Source organism: Phascolarctos cinereus, unplaced genomic scaffold, assembly GCF_003287225.1.
Source record: "Phascolarctos cinereus isolate Bilbo 61053 unplaced genomic scaffold, phaCin_HiC Scaffold_5;HRSCAF=322, whole genome shotgun sequence".
In the NCBI taxonomy this organism is placed as follows: Eukaryota; Metazoa; Chordata; class Mammalia; order Diprotodontia; family Phascolarctidae; genus Phascolarctos; species Phascolarctos cinereus.
In genome coordinates, this window is record NW_027555958.1 from 249,648,169 (window position 1) to 249,665,016 (window position 16,848).

The following is a 16,848-nucleotide window of genomic DNA, read 5'->3' on the forward strand; positions in this document are numbered from 1 at the left end:
TTCTGTCGGTGCCTGAGAAAGGAAGGCGGGGTTTCAGCTCCATTCCCCAAGAGCGTGGCCCTGTGGGGGGGCAGCTGCTTCCCAAGCTTCTGGCCCACAGACTGAGGGGAAATCCAGTGGCTGATCAGAGAGGGATTGCAGGGATCTCTTCGCCAGTGCTGAGGCAGGAATCTCTTGCTTTCCCCGTGTTCGGATCTGGGACGCAATTCTGGGCAGTGGTGCTGGGGTGAGGAGGAGCCCTGGCTTGGTGGAGCTTGTAGTAGTTGTGGGGAGGAGCCCCTCATCACAGTTACAAGACAGAAAGGAGTATTTGTAGTCGCAGGCCAGGAAAGGAGTAAACACCTTGCCCCTTATCATACCACCTTGGAAGAACTGAAAATTTACAGGTCCCTACAAGTATCTCTGAAAACAGCTGTACAAACCCCCGAAGCTTAGGACAGTACAATCTCCACATTGGAAGCAGATTCGTACCTTAACAAAGAGTTTAAAATTCAAGTAATTGGCTGGGATCATGAGCAAGCAGCACAAAAAGAGTCAGACTATATTATCTTACTTTGGTGAAAAAGAAGACCAAAATATACAACCAGAAGAAGACAACAAAGTCAAAGCCCCTACATTCAAAGCCTCCAAGAAATATATGAATTGGGCCATGGAAGAGCTCAAAACTGATTTTGAGAAGCAAGTTAGAGAAGTAGAGGAAAAACTGAGAGTGATGCTAAAGGAGACCCAAAAAAATACTGAAGAAAATAACACCTTCAAAAATAGCCTAACCCAAATGGCAAAAGAGGTCCAAAAAGCCAATGAGGAGAAAAATGCCCTAAAAAAAAATTGGCCAGATGGAAAAGGAAGTCCAAAAGCTTACTGAAGAAAATACTTCCTTAAAAATTAGAATAGAGCAATTGGAAGATAGTGACTTTATGAGAAATCAGACACAGTAGAACAAATCCAAAAGAATGAAAAATTAGAAAACAATGTGAAATATCTCATTGGAAAAACAACTGACCTGGAAAAGATCCAGGAGAGAGAATTTAAAAATTATTGGACTATCTGAAAGCCATGATCAAAAGAAGAGCCTAGACATCATCTTTCAAGAAATTATCAAGGAAAACTGCCCTGATATAGTAGAACCAGAGGCAAAATAGAAATGAAAGAATCCACAATCTCCCCAAAGAGATCCCCAAAGGAAAACTCCTAGAATATTATAGCCAAATTCCAGAGCTCCCAGGTCAAGGAAAAAATATTACAAGCTGCCAGAAGGAAACAGTTCAAGTACTGTGGAAACACAATCAGGATAACACAAGATTTAGCAGCTTCTACATTAAAGGACCGCAGGGCATGGAATATAATATTCTGGAGGGCAAAGGATAGAGGATTACAACCAAGAATCACCTACCCAGAAAAACTGAGTATAATCCTTCAGAGGAAAAAATGGTCATTCAGTGAAATAGAGGATTTTCAAGCTTTCTTGATGAAAAAACCATAGCTGAATACAAAATTTGGCTTTCAAATGCAAGACTCAAGTGGAACATGAAGAGGTAAACAGGAAAGAGAAATCATAAGAGACTTATTAAGACTGAACTGTTTACATTCCTGCATGGAAAGATGATATTTATAACTCATGAGACCTTTGTCAGTATCAGGGTAGTTGGAGGAAAAAAATTGTATGTATGTATATGTAGATAGATAGATAGAGGGCACAGGGTGAGTTGAAGATTAAGGGGTCATATCTGGAAAATAAAATTAAGGGATGAGAGAGGATTATACTGGGAGAAGAAGAAAAGGAGAGGTAGAATGGGGTAAATTATCTCACACAAAAAAAAAACCAGAAAAGTCTCTTACAGTGGAAGGGGAAACAGGGGAAGGTGAGAGGGAATGAGTGAATCATTCTCATAGGATTTGGCTTAAGGAGGGAATAACATACACATTCAATTGGGTATGGAAATCTGTCTTAACCTACAGAAAATAGGGGGAAAAGGGGACAAGAGAGCAGGGGGATGATAGAGAGGAGGGCAGATTGGGAAAGGGGTTAATCAGAAGTAAATACTTCTGAGGAGAGACAGGGTCAAAAGAAAGAATAGAATAAATGGGAGGGCAGGATAGGATTAAGGGAAATAGAGTTAGTTTTTCACAACATGTCTACTATGGAAGTGTTTTGCATAATTGCACATGTACAACTTATATTGAGTTGCTTGCCTTTTCAATGAGGGTGGGTGGAGAGGGAGGAAGAGAGAAAATTTGAAACCTAAAGAATTAAAAACATATGTTTAAAAAAAATGTTTTCACATGCTACTGGGAAATAAATATAGGAAATGGGGTACAGAAGTCTATCCTGCCCTACAGGAAAATAGAAGGGGAAGGGGATAAGAGAAGGAGAGAGAGATAGAAGAGAGGACGGAGTGGGGGAAGGGATATTCAGAATGCATGACATCTTGGGGTGGGGGGAGGGGGGAGATTGGGTGAAAATTTGGAACTCAAAAACTTGTGGAAGGGAATGTTGAAAACTAAAAATAAATAAATTTATATTAAAAAAAAAGAAGTTGCTCTAATGATAACCCTGCTTCTCACTTATGAATTCTAGCAGCGGGGCTCTTGGAGACAGCCTGCAGTTACCATCATGATCACATATTTTTCAGTCCCTAAATTTGGAAAATATGTAAGAAAAACAGACTGTTGTTGGCCATGTCTCAAGAGGAGGAGATGGAATAGACAGTTGATGAAATGGAAGTATTGTTGCTTGTTTATCTCACTGTAGGGGGAGCTCCCCCCAAGTCAGTCTTATACTGATAAGAGCACTACAGAAAAGAAAAGAAAATGGAAGCCTATGCAATATTGAATGAAAAGATTTAAAAAGGCCAACCAAATTTGAGTTTATAAAAAGAATATTTTTTTTCAGAAAATACAAGAGAAAATATAAAACATTTTGTCCTTTGATATATAATAAATATACTTATATGTTGGGGAAAAAAAGAATGAATGGGTCAAACAACAAATCACAGAAACAACCAATAAGTTCATCCAAGAGAATGACAATAATGAGACAATATACCAAAACTTATGTAATGCAGCCAAAGCAGTTCTTAGGAGAAATTATATAGCTCTAAATGCTTACATGAATATAATAGAGAAAGAGGAGACCAATGAATTGACCTCACAACTAAAAAAGCTATAAAAAGAACAAATTCAAAATTCCCAATTAAATACTAAATTATAAATTCTGAAAACTAAAGGCAAGATTAAAGAAGTTGAAATTAAGAAAACTATTGAGCTGATAAAACTAAGAGCTGGTTTTATGGAAAAACAATAAAATAAATAAACTTTTGATTAAAATGATTTGAAAAAGAAAGAAGAAAATCAAATTACCAAATGAAAAAGAAGAATTCACCACTAATAAAGAGGAAATTAAAACAATAATTAGGAGCTATTTTGTCTAACTGTATGCCAATAAATCTGACAATCTTACTGAAGTGGATCAATACTTACAAAAATATAAATGGCCCAGATTAAAAGAAAAGGAAATAAAACACTTAAATAACCTTGTTTCAGAAAAAGAAATTGAGCAAAACATCAATGAACTCCCTAAGAAAAATCTCCAGGGCAGATTGATTCACAAGTGAATTCTACCAAATATTTAAAGAACACTTAATTCAGTACCATATAAACTATTTGGAAAAAATAGGTGAAGAAAGAGCCCTACCAAATTCTTTTTATAATACAGATATGGTGCTGATACCTAAATTGGGAAGAGCAAAAACAAAGAAAGAAAATTATAGACCAATCTCCCTAATGAATATAAATGCAAAACCTTTAAAATAAAATTTTAGCAAAGAGATTACAGCAATTTATCACAAAGATAATACACTATGGTGAGGTGGATTTATACCAGGAATGCAGGGCTGGTTCAATATTAGGAAAAATATGACTATAATTGACCAGATCAATGACAAAATTAACAGAAATCATATGATTATTTCAATAGATGCAGAAAAGGCTTTTGTCAAAATATTGCACCCGTTCCTATTAAAAACAAGAGAGAGCATAGAAATAAATGGAGTTTTCCTTAAAATGATAAGCAGTATCTATCTAAAATGATCAACAAGTATTGTATGGAATGGGGATAAGCTAGAAGCATTTCCATTAAGATCAAGGGTGAGACAGGGATGCCCATTATTACCATAGTTATTCAATATTGTACTAAAAATGTTAGCTTTAGTAACAAGAGAATAAGCACAAATTGAAGAAATTAGAATAGGCAACAAAGAAACAAAGCTATCAAAAAAGCTAAGCAAAGCTAGCTTTGCAGATATGATGGTATACTTAAAGAATCCTAGAAAATCAAGTAGAAAACTACTTGAAATAATAAACAACTTTAGCAAAGTTACAGGATATAAAATAAACCCACATAAAACATCAGCATTTCCATATATTACTAACAAAACCCAGCAGCAAGAGATAGAAAGAAAAGTTCCATTTAAACTTATTGTACACAATATAAAATATTTAGGGTTCTATTGGACAAGACAAAACCAGGAACTATATCAACATAATCACAAAACACTTTTCACGCAAATAAAGTCAGATCTAAATAGTTGGGAATATGTCAGTTGCTCATAGGTAGGCAGAGCTAATATAATAAAAATGACAATTCTACCTAAATTAAATTACTTATTCAGTGCCATACCAACCAAAGCACCAAAAAAAATTATTTTGTATTTTCTAGCCAGTTAGAAAAAGCAATAACAAAATTCATCTGGAAGAACAAAAGGTCCAGAATACCAAGGGAAATAATGAAAAAAGTGCAAGGGAAGGTGGCCTAGCCATACCAGATCTACAACCATATTAAAAGCAGCAATCATCAGAACTACTTGGTACTGGCTAAGAAAAAGAGTGGTAGATCAGTGGAATAGGTTTGGTACACAAGACACAGAAGTCAATGACCATAATAATCTACTGTTTGATAAACCCAAAGACTCCAGCTTCTGGGATAAGAACTCACTTTTTGACAAAAACTGCTGAGAAAACTGGAAAATAGTATGGCAGAAACTAGGCATAGACAAACATCTCACACCATATACCAAGACAAGGTCAAAATAAGTATGTGATTTAGACATAAAGGGTGAGAATATAATCAAATTAGGAAAGCAAGGAATAGTTTACCTGTCAGATCTATGGAGAATGGAAAAATTTATGACCAAACAAGGGATGGAGAACATTATAAATGCAAAATGGATAATTTTGATTACATTACCTATAAAAGTTTTTGCCCAACAAAACCAATTCAAACAAGATTAGAAGGGAAGCAGAAAGGTGGGAAATAATTTTAATACCCAGTGGCACTGATAAAGCTCTCATTTCTAAAATATATAGAGAACTAATTCAAATGTATAAAAATACAAGTCACTCCCCAATTGATAAATGGTCCAACAGGCTGTTTTCAGATGAAGAAATTAAAGATATATATAGTAATCTGAAAAAAAAGCTCTAAATCATTATTGATTAGAGAAATGTGAATTAAAACAACTCTGAAGTACCGCTTTACACCTATCAGATTGGCTAATATGACAAAACAGGAAAATGATAAATGTTGGAGAAGATGTGGGAAAATTGGAACATTAATGCATTGTTGGTGAAGTTGTGAACTAATCCAAGCATTCTGGAGAGCAATTTGGAACTATGCCCAAAGGGCTATAATAAAGTGCATATCCTTTGACCCAGCAATACCACTTCTAGGTCTATATCTCAAGGAGATCATAAAAAAGGGAAAAGTACCCACATATACAAAAAATTTTATAGCAGCTCTTTTTATGGTGGCCAAGAATTGGAAATTGAGGGAATGCCCATGAACTGGGAAATGGCTGAACAAGTTGTAGTATATGAACGTAGTGGAATACTGTTGTGCTATAGGAAATGATGAGCAGACAGACTTCAGAAAAACCTGGAAACACTTGTATGGACTGATGCTGAATGAAGTAAGCAGAACCAAGAGAACATTGTACACAAGAACAGCAACACTGGGCAATGACCAACTTTGACAGACTTAGCTCTTCTCAGCAATACAACGATTTAAAACAATTCCAAAAGACTCATGATGAAAAATGCTATCCACGTGCAGAGAAAGAACTATGGAGTCTGAATGCAGATGGAATCATTCTCTGCTCTACTTTTATTGATTTGTTTTGTTTCTTCTTTCTCATGGTTCCTCCCATTAGTTTAATTCTTCTTTATATCATGACTAATGTGAAAATATGCTTAATATGAATGCATAAGTAGAGCCGATATCAGATCACATCCCGTTTTGGGAAGGAAGGAGGAGAAGGAGACACACAAGAAGGAGATTTTATGGTGAAGGGGAAAATGGAGGGGGTGGCAGGCAGTGCTTGACCTTTAATCAGAATTGCTTCAAAGAGGGAAGGAGAGAGAGAGAGAGAGAGAGAGAGAGAGAGAGAGAGAGAGAGATACTCAGTTGAGTATAGATATCTACCTTATCCAACAGGGAAATACCAGGGGAAAGGTTAAGAGAAAAGGGAAATGATAAAAGGGAAAGTAGATTAAGGGAGGCAGCTGTCAGAAACAAAATAGCCTTTTTAGTAGGAATAGGATAAAAAGAAAAAGAAAAACAGAGGAAAATGGGATGGAGGGAATTGCATAATTAGTAATCATAACTGAATGGGATGAGCTGATCTATAAATCAGAAATGGATAGCACTAAAAACCAGAATCCAACAATATATTTTTTATGAGAGACAACTTGAAACAGAATAAAATACCCAAATAAAATAAGGGGCTGCAATAGAATCTATTGTAATTCACCTGAAATTAAAAAAAAAAAGCAGGGGTAGCAATTATAATCTCAAACAAAGCAAAAGGAAAAATAGACTTAATTTAAAAAGATAATCAGAGAAATCACATTTTGCCCAAAAGGTACCATTGACAATGAAGTCATACCAACATTTTTTACCGCAAGTTTCTCTGATCAAGGCCTTTTTACCAAAATATATAAGGAAGTGAGTCAAATTTATAAAAATAAGAGCCATTTCCCAATTGATAAATGTTCAAAAGATTTAAACAGGCACTTTCAGAAGAAGAAATCAAAGCTATCTATGGTCATATGAAAAAATACTCTAAATTACTATTGATTAGAGAAACACAAATTGAAACAACTCTGAGGTACCACCTCACACCCATCAGAAATGACCAATACCAGAAAGGATTAAGGAAAGAGGTACACTAATGAACTGTTGGTGGAGTTATAAATTGTTTCAACCACTTTAGCTATTTGAAACTAGGCCCAAAGGACTATAAAACTTGGCAAAATCACTACTAGGTCTGTAAGATCAAGTAAAAAGCAAAAGGAACTATGTGTACAAAAATATTTATAGCAATTCTTTTTGTATTAGCAAACAATTGGAAATTGAAGGGCTACCTATTAGTTGTAGACTGGTTGAACAAGTTGTGGCATGTGACTGTGATGAAGTACTATTGTGCTAAAAGGGGGGTGGTTTCAGAAAAATATGGCAAGACCCATGAAAACTTATGCAAAGTGAAGTGAGATGAACTGAAATATAATTGCACACAGTAACAGCAACATCCTAATGATCATCAACTGTGAAAGACTTAACTACTCTGATCAATACAGTTACAAAGAACCTATGATAAAAAATGCTATCTACCTCTAGAGAGAGAACTGATCAACTCCAGTGCAAGTTGAAGAACAGTTTTCTCACTTAATTTTTTGTTATGTTGTGCATGATTTCACATGGACTATTGATATCATATTTCTCTCCTTCATGGGTGGGGAAAGTGCAGGAGGGAGAGAATTTTGTACTCAAAAAATTGTTTTTAATTTAAAAATGAACAAAAATAAAAAGAACTCCTGATATTGGCTTTGTCCAACAATTGATTTATTTTGGACAGACAGAAGAGATGGGCCACAAAATTGAGGTTAAAGAGAGATGATTGAGTTGCATTTATAAAACTATGTGTTTCTTTCAATGACCCCAAGATAATTCTTGAAATAAAACTCATTTTTAACATAAAAAGGAGGAAATCATATTAATTAGCAACAAAAAGAAAATAGTTGGATAGCAAAGAAAAATTGAAGCAAAGCAAAACACTTTTGTGGAGAAGCCTTCCAGAGTCAATGACATTTTTGTATACTATTCATAGCTTTTCAAATGTGTTACCAAACCTTCAGCTCTTAATAAACATTCTGCTCTTAATAAAAACCTTCTACTAAACAAAATATGGATAAAGAAGGTTGAAATTCTGCTATGTACACAGTAATAATAGCTCATAGGGCTGTAGTCTCAGACTAGATGAAATCAAATCAAAGGCTTGACAAAATGATTGCCCACTATCGTCGAATGTCAGGCCTCAAAAAGTTTTAATTAATATGACAACTTTGAGTTACATTAACAATTCTGACAAATAGATGAGGAAGAAAACTTGCAGCTGAGACATGTTTTTTGTTCTTTGAACTGTCAGAAACTCCCAGTGAAGAGAATGTCAAAACAATTTTAGATGATACAGTAATTACAATCCTTTTAGGAGATAAGGTCATGCTATGACTTTCCTATAACTCCAGCTCCCACTGTCCTTCTCCACGCACACTCTGTCACAGACCTCATTTCAAGGACAGCATAAACTAATTTGGGTAAGCTACATTATTTATTAGTTTCTTAGTAAAAGGACTAAAATATTTTTTTCTTTAAATCACTGCTTCTTTTTTGAAGAAATGTTTCAAAACAAGTTTGCTTTTCTTCAAGACAGTTTTGAAACACTGTTGTTTCTCTCATTCATAATGCCTTTTCTCCCTTATTTTTTGTTCTCTCATTTTCCTCTTTCTATTATTTCCTTTCTTCTCCTCACCTATCTCATTCCCCTTTTATTCAACCATTCCCTTGAATGGAAAGAGCACTGGATTGGAAGACAAAGCACCTAGGTTTGAATTTGTCTTTACCATTTATTTAGGTCATAAGAAGATAGATTTAAAACAGGAAAGAACCAATCCAATCCTAATTTTATTGATGAAGAAATTGAATCTCAGAGGGCTAGAATGTCTTGCACAGGTAATAAAAAGTTACACAGGTAATAAAGGACAGTCAAAGGTATAACTCAGATCCTCTAAAAAGTCCAGCATGAATTCCATAGCAGTTCCTGTGTGACCTTAGGCATGACACTCTGGGTCTCAGTTTCCTCATCTATAAAATGAAGAAATTAGACTAAATGAACTATAAGATCTCTTCTAGCTCTAAATGTAGGTTGTATGAACCTTTTCCCTCTTTTGCTAGACCCCCTTTTTATTTCTTTCAATCATCTCTTTCCTTTTTTCTTCACACATTGACCCTCTATTGCATTGTGCATTTTTCCCTTTTCATTTTGTAATCCCCATTTTCTTGTCTTTTCTTAAAACCATAGAATCATATACTCTCACAGTTGGAAAGGGCCAAAAAGTGATACAGGCCAAGTCCTTCACTTTATAAATGAAGGCACTGAGCCTCAAAGAAGTTTTTCAAGAATGTGAAGCCAATTAGTTAGAATTATTAGAGTTGTTAATAGATTCCAAGCTCCTTGACTCCTGAACTAGTTAAGCTACATTGCTTCATTTGCTGGTTTTACTTCTTTCTTCATCTTTATGTCCTCTTATTTTCTTTGTTCTACCTCTTGCCCTTTGGGCTATATGTGTCATGCTTTTTTCTGTCCTGTATATCTTTCCTCTTTTTTCCTATGTCCTTTTCACTCATTTCTCTAAGCTCTCTTCTCAATTTTTCTTCTTTCATTTTCTTTTTTCATTCATTTCATTTTTCTCCACATTGTACTTTTTTGCCCCTGATCGTATCTATTTTGTTTGTAGTTAAAAGTGCTCATCATGGCTAGTTATAAAACTTTTCTTTATATGCATTTATAAATGTGCCTGGCAAAGGTGTCTTTAAAGCCTGACAAGCTCCTATATTGTTTCTACATATGACTTTTTACAGTTAGATTATTGACCACAGTGGATAGAGTGCTGAGCCCAGAGTCAGAAAGACTGACATGGAAATCTGGCTTCTGGCTTGTAACATTGCTTAGCATAGTGGTTGGCACATTTTAAAGGTCTTTGATATAATCAAATAATATAATTAGTTTTGTAATAAATATGATTCATTTTGTTAATTCATTTCCTAAAGTTGAAATACTCTTGCATTCATGATAAAAATCCAGTTTCGTCACAATGAAAACTTGAGGGTATAAGTCACTAATATTTATTAGCTAATTAATTAGCTAATATTGCTAATATTTATTAATATTTTACCTTGTAATGTATTTCAATATTTATTAATTGTATTAGTCTCTAGTTATCTTTCTCTGCCACATCTTTCCATTATTTTGATATCAAGATCATATAAATATATAATCCTAGAAAAATTGAATATTATTGACTTTTTTATTTTTCAAAACAGTTTATAAATAGTATTTGTTATTTAAATTTTCTTAAGATTTACTTGTGAATCTCTGTAACTTTATTTCATTTTTTTTTACCCCATAAAGTCCTTTTGTTACCTATTTAAATTTTCTTGCAGGGATTGGCTTTTTCAAAAGGAATCTAATTCTTCTTGCATTGAAATTTTTATATATTCATTTGTTTCATTTGAATTTTTGCCTTATAATTATGTAAAACAGTTTTTGATGATTGCCTTCATTTTCTTTTATTTTGTTGTCATCTTTCCTTAGCCATTTTTGATTTTGTTAATTTCTTTCATACTTTTCATTGCTCTCTCCTATGTTTTAAAAATTATGTTTTATTTTAGGGTGTTTTTGTCTTTTTTAATTTTCTCCTTATTTCATATAAAAATAAATTTTAACATTAATTTTTTTTTTCATTTTGAATCCCAAATTCCATTCGCACTCATTGAGAAGGCAAGAAATTTCATATAGTTACATATGTGCAATCATGCAAAAATATATTTCCACATGGCCTTTCCTAAAAAGAAGTTGGCTTAAGACAGTGGAAGTGTGTTAAATTCTGTTTATTTCATCTTTACTTTTTGAAATTATTTCTTTTGTCCTCATTTTAATTTTATTGATCTCTTTTTGTAAGTGGTGGTTTCTCTGATGTGGAAAAAATTGCATGCTGGGACTTGAAGTTCTTGGGGGCTATAGTGGAATCACTTGGCTTGCTCTAGGAAGAAGAGTGGCACCGAGACACTAGTGTAGAAAAAGAAGCTTAGAACTGAGTGTGAATATGACAGCACAATGAGTTCAAATCATTGCTGCTGTTGTTTTCACTTTGCCTGTGCACTGAGGCAGAGGAAAAGCTGGCCACCAAGGTGTTCACTGTCACTATCATGGTTGAATGACTAAGACTTGGAGATATCACTTGGGAATAAGATGAGAAATACCAGGGCTTCTTGAATCTGCTGAGATAAATGATGGTGAGTGACACTTTGATCCTCCCTTTCCTTTCCTAGAGAGTTAGGTCCTGTTTCAATTTTTATTTCTATTGTTTAAAGTTACTCTTTTTGTTTTAATTAACAGCAGTGCTAGGGAGAAAGATACACATTAATTGTTCCTAGAATGTGCCTCATTATTAATGAAGGGAAAGCATGAAAGATGGGCAATGAATGGTCAGTGGCACATAAATACAAAGGAACAGAGGATCTGGACCTTTTCAATTCTGATAACTCTATCATGCCTGGGGAAAAGAATATTATAAAAAATATTGTAATATTGTAAAAAATCAATTGTATTTTGTATCAATTGCATACTGTAAAAAGTCAATATTGTATTGACTGCTCTAAAAAATAATTTTATAAACTTCCCAAGCACAATAACAAGCCACACAAACCCAGATTTCACAAGTCTGAGCACAAATAGTGGCATTAAGAATAGAGATGAGGGAAGTAAGAAAAATCTTCACACAAGTTTACTCCCCCACACCCCCAAAGTTCTAATAGCCTACTGTGCTTCTGAATGAAAAAAAGAGTGGAAGAATTTATTAAGGGAAAATCATGCCCATGAAATTGGCTGAGAGGAGGAGTTGAGACAAAAAGTGGATCCACCCACATCAAGGTAGGGGCCATCTAAGAAACTGTAGCTAGATGTCTACCAACCTAAATACTCCAATCTAGGCTCTGTCTACCCTTGGACTTGTAATTTTTAAAAACACGTGTAGCTCATTGGACTTTTCTTTTTCTATTCCATTTATAAGAATTCAAGGAAACAGATTTGCCTCTGAAATGTGCTTGAACTGTATCTCATCCATTTTGATATGTTGAAGTATAGGTATTGTTTTTACATAGGTTTATAGTTTTGTTTTTCAGACAGTTTGTTTTGTTATACTTGTTCTCTCCATTTGGATTTTTATCATCATTGTATATATTGTTTTCTTGGTTCTACTTCACCTTTCAGCACTGCCTATGTCTCCCCATGCTTCTTTGTATCCAGTATATTTATTTTTTTTTACAATAAAGTAATAGTCTGCTATATTCATTCATCACAACTTGTTTAGTCAGTCCCCAGTTGATGGGGGTATACTTTCTTCCAGTTCTTTGCTATGACAAAAAAAAAAAGGGTTGCTATAAATATTGTTGATGCATATAAGAAGTTGTTCTTGTTCTTTTTCTTTATCAATTTTTATTTCTGTTCTGTTTTTATATCACTTACATTTCTCAATCTACACAGGTATTGCTTATAACAGAATAAGAGGAGGAAAAGCACAACAGCGAACTAATCAACATAACAAAAAGTCTGACATTATGTACAGTGTTCCACATCCATAGTCCCAGGGTTGGAGAGAGGTAACTTCTTTTATTTTTTTTTCTTTAGGCCAAGCTTAGTCATTATAATTTTGAAGTGAGTTCAGTTCAATGGTTTTGTAGTTGCTGATCTTTCACCTTACATTACTGTGGTCATTTTGTATACTAATTTCCTATTTCTGCTTTTCTCTCTTGGTATTAGTCTTACCACATTTTCTCTGTATTCATTTCTTACAATGCAGTAAGATTCCACTATGTTTATGAACCATGACATGTTTCATCATTCGTCCAGTGATGGGCACCTCAGTTTCTTGCTCTGTGATACTACAAATATTGCTGCTGTACATTTGGATCTATAGTGTCTTTATCTTTTTCATTGTTAGCGACTTGAGAGTAAGGACTGTCCTTTGCCATTCTTTGCATCACCAGAGCTTAGCACAAGACCTGGCACACCGTAGACACTTAATAAATGCTACTTGAATGGACTGGCAATATATTCCTAGCAATGTAATCTATGGGTATAAGTATGGATGTTTGGGCAGTTCTTATGCTTCACTGATCTCTGCATCAAAAGGAATAGGCATTAGTCACTTTCTTAGCATAATTCCCAATTGCTTTCCAGAATGGTTGAAGCAGTTCACTCCTCCATCAACAATGCATTAGTGTGTCTGTCTTTCCATAACACTTCCAATGTTGATGTGTTTTGCCTTCTTTGACAATTTGCTGAGTACAAGGTGACACATCAGAGTTGTTATGATCAACATTTCTCTTATTGCAATAGTTTAGTGTTTAATATGGTTGCTAATAGTTTGAAATTACTTTGAAAATTGTTTATTCATATCCTTTGACCATTTTTCTACTGAGGAACACCTTTTGGCCTTATATATTTTTTATTGAATCTTCTTATACTTTGGATATGAGACCTTTATCATAGGTGTCTGATTCAGTTATTCCTCAATCTAATTCCTTTATCATCCTAGTTAAATTCATTTTGTTCATGCAGAAGCTTTTATTTTCATGTAAAGTTAAATAGTTTATCTTTTGTGACGGCCTCTGTCTCTTGTTTGATTAAGACTTCACCCCTTCTCCATAGCCATAAAAGGTACTTAATAAAATCCTGTAATCCTAATCAACATATATCTTAATTTTTAAGAATCTTTCACAGAGAGGTGGGAATAAAGACTGATAGTGAAAAAATATATTGAGATACACATAAACATACATATGCATTTATACATACCTGTAGGTATATTTTGTGTGTGTGTGTGAGGCAAATAGGGTTGAGAGATTTGTCCAGAGTCACAGAGCTAGTGAGGTTTTTTTTAATGTGTCTGAGACCAAATTTGAACGCAGGTCCTCCTGACTCCAAGACCAGTGTTCTATCCATTGTGCTACCTGGCTGCCCCAAGGTATATATTTTACAAAGAAGAAAGAGAGATTTCAAAGTTTTAAGAATGAGATAAAAGCCTCATTCCTATACTATGTGATATGAATTCTTTCTTCAGAAAGAATATATGGATGAACTAGACCAAACAATATAACAACATTTGTTAAAAGATCATATCATTTAAAGACAGGGTTATTGATTTAGGAGTCATTTGTGTACAATCAGATCACCAAGTTGCTAATGCAGAGATCAAAATTAATGCTAAAATTAAAGAATGAATAAAAATGAAATAATAAGATGTATAATTGGGGCAACTCCAATGTAACCTATTGAAATAAATTGTTGATAAAAAAATGGGAAACAGATAAAAGGACATATACACTATCATCATTTTCTAAGAACATTTAAAAAAATGAAAATCAAAAGATGAAAGGTGCCCAAAAGTTGCCTCCACCAGCAAACTTTGATTTCCTTCACCAAGTAGAGCTTTCTGGAAGCCAAGAATAACATTTATTTAGAATATAGACATTAAAACATACACATTTTTTAAAAAAGTTAAGGGGGCAGCTAGGTGGCACAGTGGATAGAGCACCAGCCTTGAATTCAGGAGAACCTGAGTTCAAATCCAGCCTCAGATGCATAACACTTGCTAACTGTGTGACCCTGGGCAAGTCACTTAATCCCATTGCCTAACCGAAAGATAGATATAGATATAGATATAGATATAGATATAGATATAGATATAGATATAGATATAGATATAGATATAGATATAGATATAGATATAGATATAGATATAGATATAGATATAGATATATATGCATATTTGTCAAATCTTGCAGAAAGGAGTGATGGGAGGTTATGAAAAGTATCACCCCACAAAACATTATGAAGCAGAAAAGGTAAAAATCAATAAGTTGAGAGAGAGTTAGGGGAGACCTAACTAAGCAAAAAAGTCATATTAAGGATATTTAAGGATGAAACTGAAATGTGGACAACAAACATAAGGAGGGTAGAAAATGTATAAAGATGTTTACAACAAACTTTTTGCCACCAAGGACAATGGAGTGTTGTCTGAGAAAGTGCTACTGAAGAAAACAAAAATCAGAGAAGCCAGTGGATGAGAACAACTAGACACAAAGGATTTACGTGCTGAAACAAATCTGGAGGTCTTTAAGAGATCCATTCCCAAGGTATCTGAAAAAGACTACCGGGGCCAAAGGCATAAAAAATACATCAAATGCTCTCTGAAAGGTAATCGAGTATCAATAGAAACTCTCATCAAGCCTTCAATTTTTTTCACCTCTGTGAAATTTTAATGAGAATAATGTAGACATCCTTGATCAAAACAAGAGAGAAAAGGCACACTTGTGCATATATTATTTGATCAGATCATTCCAAAAAAAAATACATAGAAAAGTATAAAGGAAGTCATAAAAGAGATATCTAAAAAATATTTTCTTTCCCTTAACAGTTTATTCTTTTCCCTTACTACATGAATGGTGCAGGGAAAAAAATGGACCAGTCATATAGTGAGGGCAAAGGCATAAAATATAGACAGCCACATTCCCCATGAGGGTTTAAACAATGTCAGGATATCTAGAGATAGGCCCCAAGCCTTTGGGTAGATTCCCAAGGATATATTTATGGGAAAATAGGACTGAGTTATGCAAGATAGGCAGATGTAAATGGTTCATTGTCTTTAACATATGGAAGTAATACGTACATGAGTTCACACATCCATTGAAGTATAGATATGTTATCTAAAAAAGGAAGTGTTTAACTACCTTCTCTATACTCTAAGAGCAGTGCTATCAAACTGTAGTACAAACAGGTGCCAGCAAATTGTAAATAAGGATTTCTGCTGGTTATATATTGACTCAAAAAAACAAACATTACATTAACATTAATGTTTTTGTTTTGTTAAATATTTCTAATTACATTTTAACCTAGTTCAGCTGCAGTAGGGAGTGTTGTTAACCATGGTATAGTCCACACACGTGTTTAATCCTTCTGCCCTGCAACTTGATCATTTTTATAAAAACATCCTATGTATTAATGAAGAAAATAAATTTTAATATTTCCAATTCCATTTTCTCCATAGTCAACTCTCTCCTTCATAACATTCTTTTCATCTATAAAGTCATTTTTGTTTATCTTTGTTAAACTGGTCCAATTTTGACAGAGGAAAGGTAAAATCTCAATGGCGTTTAAATACCTTATTGTTAGGTACTTAAACACCTTAGGGGTAGCTGGTGGCAGAGTGATTAGCATGCGGAGTCTGGAGCCAGCAGATCAAAGTTCGTATTTGGCAACAAACATGAGCTTTGTGGCCCTGGACAAGTCACTTAACTTCTGTTTGCCTCAGTTTCCTCATCTTTTAAATGGGATAACAATAGCACCTACTTCCCAAGGTCATTATGAGCATCAAATAAGATAATAATTGTAAAAAAAAAAAGTACTTGATCTTTTTCATTTGTGTTAACATTAACTTCAAGATTCTTTAAACATAAATTTAATATTAATACAATTTCGTTGGCTAAGTAAACTTTAAGTATAATAGTTTTTCTCTTTATGTTAGCATGTTATATTTTTCTTCTGCTTTGTTTCATTACTCATATTTGTATTTTCTTGTAGTTTAATCCTATTATATTTATATACCAAAATTTATTTAGTCATTCCACAACCTTTAGAAAACCTGACCTGGGATGAGAGAGTAGATAGAGGCGCA

General features: G+C 34.1%; 1 protein-coding gene across 2 annotated transcripts in view; it reads right to left on the reverse strand.

Moving 5' to 3' along the window:
• Nucleotides 1-16,848, reverse strand: part of LOC110202632 (putative olfactory receptor 2W6) — a 227,827-nt gene that overhangs the window by 100,553 nt on the left and 110,426 nt on the right. The window lies entirely within an intron of this gene.